Below are 9284 nucleotides of genomic sequence, written 5' to 3'. Positions count from 1 at the left end.
AGAAATGTGCAGTTCTAGGCACAGCCAAGATACTGCGCAGAACCCTCAAGCTCCCAGGCCTCTGGTAGAGGACCCGAGCTCAGAGGATGAAACAAAGACCACCCGCGGAGGGTGAGAAGGGAATTTTTTTTTTTATATATATACACACACACACTCAAGGACAGCCCAGTAAACAATGTTACATGATAAAAACAATGCAACCATTGAACTGTACAAAGGTTTCTAGCCACAAGCTAATTTGCAAACCCAGTCCTTGGTTGGACCTTTTATATATGTAGCCTTTACCTTTAACACGGATATATATAATCTTCTTCCTGAGTTCCTCTCAGCTTTGCTTTCTCTGCTCCATGTTCAGTGAGGTGAACACAACCAAACCAAACTACCCAGTGGCTGTTTGTCTCCTTTAAATAGACCGAAGGACTGATGGAAGACTCGAATTAAGGTCAAACCATCAACATTAATAAAGATGGAAAAAGCGTCTGCTTTATCTCAATTATCTCAAGTGTATTTTTACTTTTTAGTGATACAAATCTCCCGTTGGTTTACACGGAGGGACGGGACTTAAAAAACTGTAATGCAGCCAGCCACTTGGGCGCGCTCATCCATGCTGGCTTCAACTTCTGGCTTCCAGTCCCCTTTCTAGTTATAGTACATCTCAATAGGTCGAACACTTAGTTTGAAACATGACTATAATAATACTATAAAGATTAATCAACCCTTTAAGGTACCAACAAATCCCTCCACAGTACTTTAGCATATCTTTGTAAAATAAGTAACTCTTACACTACTAATGTAGTCATAGTTACTCTGTGAACTTGGTCAAAGGTTAACATTCGTGCGTTGCGGTGGAAGGACCCAAATGCAGGCAGGCAGGCAGGTTGTTGACCCAAAAACAAGAACTTTACTCACTACAAATGGAGGCACGGGAAGTCTAAAAGCAAAAACAAAAACAAGACCGGGCAACAGGAGATCAGTCAAACCGTCCATGGAGCGTCTGACAAATGGAAGCGAATAACAAGGGCTTACATAAAACCAAGGAAGAATAACAACAAATGAGGAAGAGTTGCGAGGGAGTCAGAACTCAGCTGAGAAGAGGGAAGTCGAAGTGCGAACCACGAACAAGAGAACGAACCAACATGGAACCGAACCATATGTACGAGGGAACCGTGACATTGGTTGTGTGCAACAGAGTCATTTTGCAGCGAAATAAAGCAATCAGGCTGCAATAATCTGTGCGTTAAGGTGACACTTTTGCTTCTTTTTTTTTTTGAGAATGAAGCAACGCAACCATGGAAGATAGAAACGGTCCAGACAAGTTGATGCAAGTGTGTGTATTAGATGCCCAGTGGAGATTGTTCTAACATAAGAGCGTGGATGTGATGAAACGCCTCACTGCTTGCACAAAGTAACAATCTACCTCACATACGACAAGACGAGCCCACCGTAAATTCTGGACTTGCTGTTTAAAAATGATCTGTAGGGTTTTAACTTTTCATTCTTGATTTTCCCATCTGTCCTCACCTCTGTAGAACTTTCTAGCTGCCGTGTTATCGGCGTGAAACCTGAAGGCCCGGCTTCGCTCCAGTGCTCTTTCGATAATTCTCATCTTCCCTGCAGTGCTTGCCTTGGATGGAGAGTCTCGCTCCGCTGCTTTAGTCCTAAACCCTGAGCAGCCAGATCATCCGGACCGGAGGACAGTTAGTGACACTGCTATTGATCCCAAAGGAGCATCTGTTTACTTCAGGGTTTAAGAAAAGTCAACCTGCTCCATTATTGTCTCGTAGCATCACTAATAAACATCGGTCTATTGACTTTTGCTGGTCAGTTGAGAAACCAGTCGATGTAGACCTAATAAAGGTTTGCGTCAGCACCATATTTCATTAATCAGTTTAAAAAAGGCCCTTCCAACTCTAGTCCTTGTTAGCGTTTTCTAACCTAATACCTGAAGCGGTGCGTTATTATTATTAAGTTAGATTGTTTCCTTTGGTGCTTTCTTACCACAAGCAGCTTGTTTTGGCAGTGATGTAATTTCGGCTTGCTTTGCTGTCACCTTAAATTGTCTCCCTGACTGCACCATGGAGTCTAAAAAAAAAAAAATGGTGTCAATTTGTGGTTTCCTGTCCTGGTTTAGTGATGCAGCTGGTGTAGGTCGCAGAGTGGCAGTCTGTTAATCGAAACTGAAATATTCTCTTTAAAAGTCACCTTCCAGCTCACGGCAGAGAGCGTTGTCTTTCCTTAAATAGACCTCTTTCCTGCCCGTTCGTTTCATTAGGCTAAAGTGGAACCTACTGTATGTGAAACAGTGGAGTTTGGATTTGAGGTAAATATTAAAATCTTGAGGTAATCGGGTTGAGTTTCACACATGAAAATACTTGTAGACCTTGTGGATTTGATAGCTGCAGTCTCTGTTTTTTTAGTGCTAAAGCAGGGGTCACCAGTAAAGTTTGCTCAGGGGCCAGAATCTCTCGGAGCAGACTTTGTGGGGGCTGGTGTTTGATACAGAAAATAAATACATTTAAAAAATAACTATCAATAACAACTAGAAAAAAAATAGCATTTTCTGCAAATGCTTTTCACAAAACCATTGCTAAGTGCTAAAATAGGAAAAAGCTAAAATTTTCAAACCCATGACTAAATCCTAAACCTAGCTAAAATAACCAGAAACAATAGCTAGAATCTCAAATTAGCACAACAGCACCTATAAGCTAAGATTAACACAACACTCGCTAAAAGCTAAGATGAGCACAAAGTAGCTAAAGGTTAAAATGAGCAAAATATAGCTGGAAGCTAAATTTAGCAAAACAGTAGCGAAAAGCTAAAACTAGCAGAAGAAAAACTTTAAAACTAAAATTAGCTCAAATTTAAAATTCCCATTCCTTTCACTGAAACTAAAAAAAGTTAAATACTTCAAAAAGTCTAAAAGTTACAAAAAGCAAAAGTCACAGCAGCCATCTCTTGACTGAGCTGAACATTTTGAACTATATGCTGATGCAGTTACGTGCCGAAACGCGTAGAGAAGAAACTGTAAACAGGACAACAATAATGTGAGCGCTGACTCAGCACTTATCAAACATTAACGCGTGTGAATAAGTCTTACAGCTGTCAGCTTCATGATCAGAGTTTAGTGTCTGATGGAAAATGTAACTTTTCTCAATAATCAAACGTCTGCATTTCAGCATTAGGTCAACTGTGACCTTGACCTTTGACCCCAGCACCTCAAAATCAATAGTGATCACCTTTGACCCATGATGTGTCCAGCTGTGGAGTTAAACATCCCTGTTATCCAGCTGCAGAGTTAAAGCACAGGCTGACCTGTGACCCTGACCTTTGACCAGATCACCACCAAAATCTGATCACTGCTTCTTTGTAGCATGTTTGACGTTTCCTGTAAATTTCATGAAAATCTGTTCATAACTTTTTGAGTAATCTTACACAGACAGACAGACGCTACCGTAAACATACCCTCCTCGGTGGAGGTAATAACACTGTCCGCACCCACCCATCCATTGTGGGTGGGTGCGCCACCACCCACCCCTGGCCCACGGGCCACCACTGGTGATCAATGGACTAAATGGGCCGACAGTATATAAACCTTTTTCTTGCTCAGAAAAGATTACAGTACTTTTACAACCACAAAAACAAAGACATGTTTTTTTTTGTTTTTTTTTAAGAAATCATCACATTGTCTGTCTTGACTCTACTCCCTCTGCTCTCCTGGTAGGTTTATGGTTGAGCCTAAACATGATCCGATGGTCTGTATTTCTTTGTGTCACACAGCCTGAGGCCAAGACTCGCTTTTTGTCCTGATGGCTCCTTCTATTAATGTAATGAGCCGTCACTTACTGAGCTGTCAAGAGTCAGAGGACAGGAGGGGGACGGCGAGTTTCTGTTTGTGTCCTCCATCAAAGTCCTCCTCAGTACTTACTGTGAATTAACTGTCTTTGTTCTTCATGAATCAATATTTTTATGCAACCAACAAAGTAAAATTTAAACTACGGATGACGCCTTTCGTTTTTTTTACCAGCTGCCACATTTTTAGTTTTTCTGTCTTATCTCATTTTAGTTTTCATCTTTTTTTTTCCATTACATTTCCACTTAAAATAAGTATGCTTTTGAAGGTTATTCCGCTTCTTTTTTTTGTGCTCATTATTCTCCTGCTGTGCAAATGAAAAATTCAAATGCTCCTTGCACGCATATTAGGTCCCCCTCTAGGCTGTTTGCACCAAACTAATTGCAGTGAAACCGCATGAAAACAGAGCGGATGCTTTTTGCTTCTCCGACACAGTTTTATTTACGTCACAGATGTCTCCCATGAGCACGCAGTAACTTGTATCTGTTTTTGTACATGTGTAGATAATTTCTGTTGTCGTTTCATCTCCTGGAGCCTGTTAGAAAACATTACGGTGATATTAAGCTACCTCTTTCCTCCTGTCTGTTTCCCTTCCATACACCAAGTAACGGCGTTCCTGGGTTTGGGAGCGTTTTTCTCCTCGCACTTCCCTCAGATCCATAAAGTTGTGGAAACGAGCTTGAAGCGGAGCGGCATTTATTCCCTGCAGCTTCCCTGCTGGCCTTCGGAGTTTAATGATCTACTGACACAGATTTGTGGAGCAAATCTGAGTGGGATTTATTGGAGGCCAGGGCACAGCTCAGGATGGAGTTTAGACTTTGCTTTCTGATTGTCGGTTTATTATTCATGAACAGCAAGAAAAGAAAAAAAAGAAAAAAATATATGCATGTGATGTGTGTGTGTGTGTGTGTGTGTGTGTATAGTTTCTTGAATTCCTTATATTAATAATTTTCTCTTGGATGAACATCTCCAACAGATTAACCTTTGGAGTCAACCTTTAACTCACTTTTAAAGATATTCAGCTAAAATCTGATCAGCTTATGATCCGAGCTCCAAAGGATCGAGTAAAATCTGTGTTTAAAACTTCATCGTTAACTGTCAAAATCAACTCTGTTTCTTGGACAAAGTTCTCATAATTTATAACTGGGTGCCTTTTATTGAAACTTTCAGCAATTAATCAATAAATAAGCCTCTACAGCTCATTAGGATTTGGAGTCAACCCAATTTAAGATGGCCACCACGGCCAACTGACCTTAGAGAAGGTAAAATGGCTCCAACTCGGCCAGCTTTGTGTGGTAGTAGTAGAGCACATACGCAGAGTGCAACATGTTGCTCCAAATCTCTCCTTAAAACCTTGACTCGTTTGTAAATGATCTCACGGAGCTCTGCACAAATTCTAACGAACCTCACAGGAAGTACATCCCATCTGTGTTATGCAAACTTGGAACATCAAGCTAAAGGGCCGTAGAAAAACGTTTGCATTAACTGCGCTGAAATTTTGGAGGTTAGAGCCGTTTTGAGACGCCAGCACTCCACTTTAGTCGTGGTCACGCTCAGACTAGCCGTTAGCTCGTCGGTCCTGTCCCTTTCTTCCAAACTGAGCTCTCCTGTACTCGCAGACAACTAGCACTGGATTCTTTCACGCTGAGGAAATCAGACTTATTTTAATTCTCGGGCACAACTTGTGTCTTCTGGGCACAAAAATGTTGAACTTGTGTTTTAAACGTGGACCATTTGTTGTGTGTGTGCGCTCATGAGTGTGTGTGGGTTTTAAGATGTTGCAGGATGTTTTTCCTATGAGGTAAGGAGTAAGGTTTATGCAAGCAGCAGTTATGGTTAAGGTTGGAGTAAGTCTTCAGAAAAGGAAAGTAACTCTCTCTGAAGTCTAAGAAACGTGAGTGTGTGTGTGTGTGTGTGTGTGTGTGTGCATTTGTTCAATGACTTGTACTCATCCTGTCAAAGCTGTCCTCTCTCGTCAGACAGGTTAAACTCAAATCTATTTTAAGCTCAGTGTTTCCCATGCTTTATGATCAACACCCACACTGACACTCTCTCTCTCTCTTACACACACACACACCCTTATCAGGCTCTTGCTTTGTCATCCCACTACATCTCCTCAGCCAGCTGGTAAATCCCACAGCTGAATATTGCATGAGCAGCCGAGCGCTGAGGGGCCCGGCATGCCCGAATAAAGGGACAGAACTGCGACAGATTGATTATGGTGTGTGCGCGTGTGTGTGTGCGGGATGCGACTGCTCAGTCTGCTTACCACAGCAAAACTCTGCTTGAAGCTTACTCATCTGTTCCAGCTCCCAGCTGCGCCTCGGTGAGAGGATCAGGGCGCTGTTTGGAGGTCTCCCGAGATCAGAACATGTTTTACCTCTGACCTTGATCGGGAGGCCGGCCTCAGACTGTACTTGACGCTTTGACTTTGCACAGGGGGACTGCCCATCAGGATTCACAGATTTTCCAGCGTGGTACCTAACTTGGAGCGTGCTGACGCGGGATCAAATCCCGTGATATCACTGCAACTTAACATCCGCCGATACAAAACACTGCCCTCTGTCTGTAAATAGCAGAAATCCCTTGTGTTTGCATGAAAAGCACGCAAGTTGTATAAACATCAAACCAGTTTCTTATCTCAGTAAAATGTGACGTTGTTCCCCCGTGTCATTTCCTGTTGATCTTTTGGTTGTCATATTTTATTTTTTATTTTTTGCTGTTTGCGCTCTTAATTATACCATTTGGGTTTGAAGAGGACAAACAGTCGACTGCTTTATGTGAAGCAGAATAGATTTATTCATCTGCCGTGTTGGATCAACATGAGCTTTGTCTCACTCTGTCGGTCCTCCGGCTGCAGCCATCCTTCGTGCAGCACGGTGTTCTTCTTTTCTCGGTTCCACCGTCGTAGTCCCACCTTCATCAGACCTCATCCGGTCTTCTGATTGGACCTAAAGTTCGAACTAAAACCCACAGTGAGTCGTCCCACCTGTGGAGCGTTGATGTGACTCGCATGTTCAGTCTGGATTTGAGTCCATTTATTTATTGAAGTCGTATATTAATTTTATCTCTAAGATTTATCGTGCTTTAAGTTTAAACTTTAACTGATTTACATTTAATCATAATTAATTTATTCTTCTCAGACTTAATCACTTTTATACTCCTTTTGATTTTATTTGAACTTATATTTACTTTTTTATTGCTTCTCTCTCCTTTTTTAGATTCATGGTTTTATTAGATTAGATTTTAGAATTCATGTTTTTACAGTTTCTATATTTTAGCATTTTAACACCAATGTCTGGAGTTTTCTCATTTATTAAATAGAGTTTCCACAGTTCTTTCAATCCCCACATTGTTCAGTCCTTCTACAGCTTATTAATTGCTGTTAAAAATGATCTTGTTGTATCTTTTGCTTTTGTTTGCTTGTTTGTTACTTTCCTTTTCCATTTTGTTTTTATCTGGTAAAGATGAAGGTGATTGAGTCTGATTTCAACATCAGAGATGAAGTTTAGATCCCTGGGTTCAATAATTATCACTGACAGTAGTTATTGTCTGCCAGGCGAACATGTCATTGCCTGTTTCTGTGTGTGTGTGTGTGTGCGTGCATGTGTGTTTGTCTTTCTGTTCACATCTATAGCTCATTAACCTTTTGGGAGTGAACCCAATTCAAAATGGCCACCACAGCAAACTGATATAAAGCTACACCTAAGCAGATTTTGCAGATATTGAGCTAAAGTTTGACGTGGTAGTAACTGAGAATCAATCACAGCACATGTTCTGAGTGCTAACACATCACACGAGATCCTGCAGTATTGACAGTATTACAAAAGGTCACTCATAACATTATTTACAGTGTCTTTAGAAAGTTATTCGCCCCTTTGGGTGTTTTTTTTTTTGGGGGGGGGGCATTCATTGCAGTCATAAAACAATCATGATTAATATAAATTGGCCTTCTATACCAAAAACAAAAAGTAAAAAACAAACTTTAATGACAACTGGAAATCAAATTTCTAGAGAGTCGTGCTAATGACATAAAAATATATAGTGTAAACTAAGTGATTCTATGAATATTCACCCCCTTAAATTGACCAGAGAAAAGATTACTGAAAAGTACAAGTCAGGGGATGGATACAGAAGGATTTCCAAGGCCCCAAACATCCCCAGGAGTTCTGTTAAATCCATCATCAAGAAAAGAGAGAATAAGAGAATATGGGACATGTGGAAATCTACTAAGAGCAGGCCGTCCTCACAAACTAAGTGGCCATGAAGAAGGAGAGTAGTTGGATACTGTTGAAGAAGAGTCAGATTAAATGTTGACTAGAGGATCTAAAACAGGGGTGTCCAATCCTGGTCCTCGAGGGCCACCATCCTGCATGTTTTCCTTGTTTCCCTGCTCCAACACACCTGATTCAGTGGTTTAATTCCCTCTTTATGTTCTGCAGAAGCCTGTTAATCACCCATTGATTCAAATCAGGTGAGTTGGAGCAGAGAAACAAGGAAAACATACAGGATGGTGGCCCTGGAGGACCAGGATTGGAGACCCCTGCTTTAAACGATCTAGACAAACTCACAGTTAATTCATTTAATTGGGTACGGTTTCCAAAGACAATCATTTCAGTCTTGAACTAACCAGTTTTTGACATCTTGACAGTTAAACAAAGGCTGCAGTGAGGCAGACATCCAATTTAAAAAGGAAAATAAATTTGGATGTCATCCGCATAACAAGAAATGAAATATTGGACTGCCAAAGGCAGCATATACTGCATAAAGTAAATAGAACAGGACCCTAAGTGGACCCTTGAGGTACACCACAATAAAGACTTCTTGGGCAAATATGATTTAAACGGCTACAAAAATGAGCCTTTAAGACCAACAACATGTTCAAGTCTTGATAAAAGAATGTCGTGATGGACGTATCAAAGGCAGCGGTTAAATCTAAAGAAACTAAAACATCAAAGTAACTAGAGTCCAAACACTTGAATGTATTCATTCTTAAGGTGTTCTGAGCTTAATAAATCCATCAAACGTTTTCATTTTGCCTTGCCTCTGCGTGTTTGCCTCCACAGGAAGGTGGTTTATCAGATAGCTGTGGACTGAACCCAAAACCCTGATCGATTTTTGCTTCATCTATAATAGTTTGATACATCGGGCTTTTCAAAAATGCCTGATGGCCACAAACGTTTCTCTTCTTGTGCATTAATCACTTACGGAGCACGAGATTTAAGAAGGCACCGCTTACATTCTGATAAAATGCCGGTGGACGCAGAAGTTGTGATGGAGCGCAACTGTCACGAGCATCCGAGTGAATTATGATTTTTGAAAATACGGAGAGTTGCAGTAGATGAGAGAACCATTTCTGCTCCCAGGTCGACGCGGTAAACAGAAAGTTGCCAGCCTCAGCAGTCATTATGTCTGAGTCCTCATTAAATCCCAA

General features: G+C 41.0%; 1 protein-coding gene and 1 long non-coding RNA gene across 6 annotated transcripts in view; one reads left to right on the top strand and one right to left on the bottom strand.

Annotated features, from left to right (window-relative positions):
- The window catches only part of LOC119617399, a 33976-nt gene extending 27546 nt beyond the window's left edge, over positions 1-6430 (bottom strand). Inside the window, exon 1 of the long non-coding RNA XR_005233635.1 lies at positions 6120-6430. This is a non-coding gene — a long non-coding RNA (uncharacterized LOC119617399). The remainder of the gene's footprint in view (positions 1-6119) is intronic.
- pacs2 (phosphofurin acidic cluster sorting protein 2) overlaps positions 1-9284 on the top strand; it is a 79537-nt gene that overhangs the window by 30411 nt on the left and 39842 nt on the right. The gene's annotated exons all lie outside the window — the stretch shown is intronic.

This window comes from Kryptolebias marmoratus, linkage group LG10 (genome assembly GCF_001649575.2).
Source record: "Kryptolebias marmoratus isolate JLee-2015 linkage group LG10, ASM164957v2, whole genome shotgun sequence".
NCBI classification, from domain to species: domain Eukaryota; kingdom Metazoa; phylum Chordata; class Actinopteri; order Cyprinodontiformes; family Rivulidae; genus Kryptolebias; species Kryptolebias marmoratus.
This window is presented reverse-complemented; position numbering and strand designations above follow the sequence as displayed.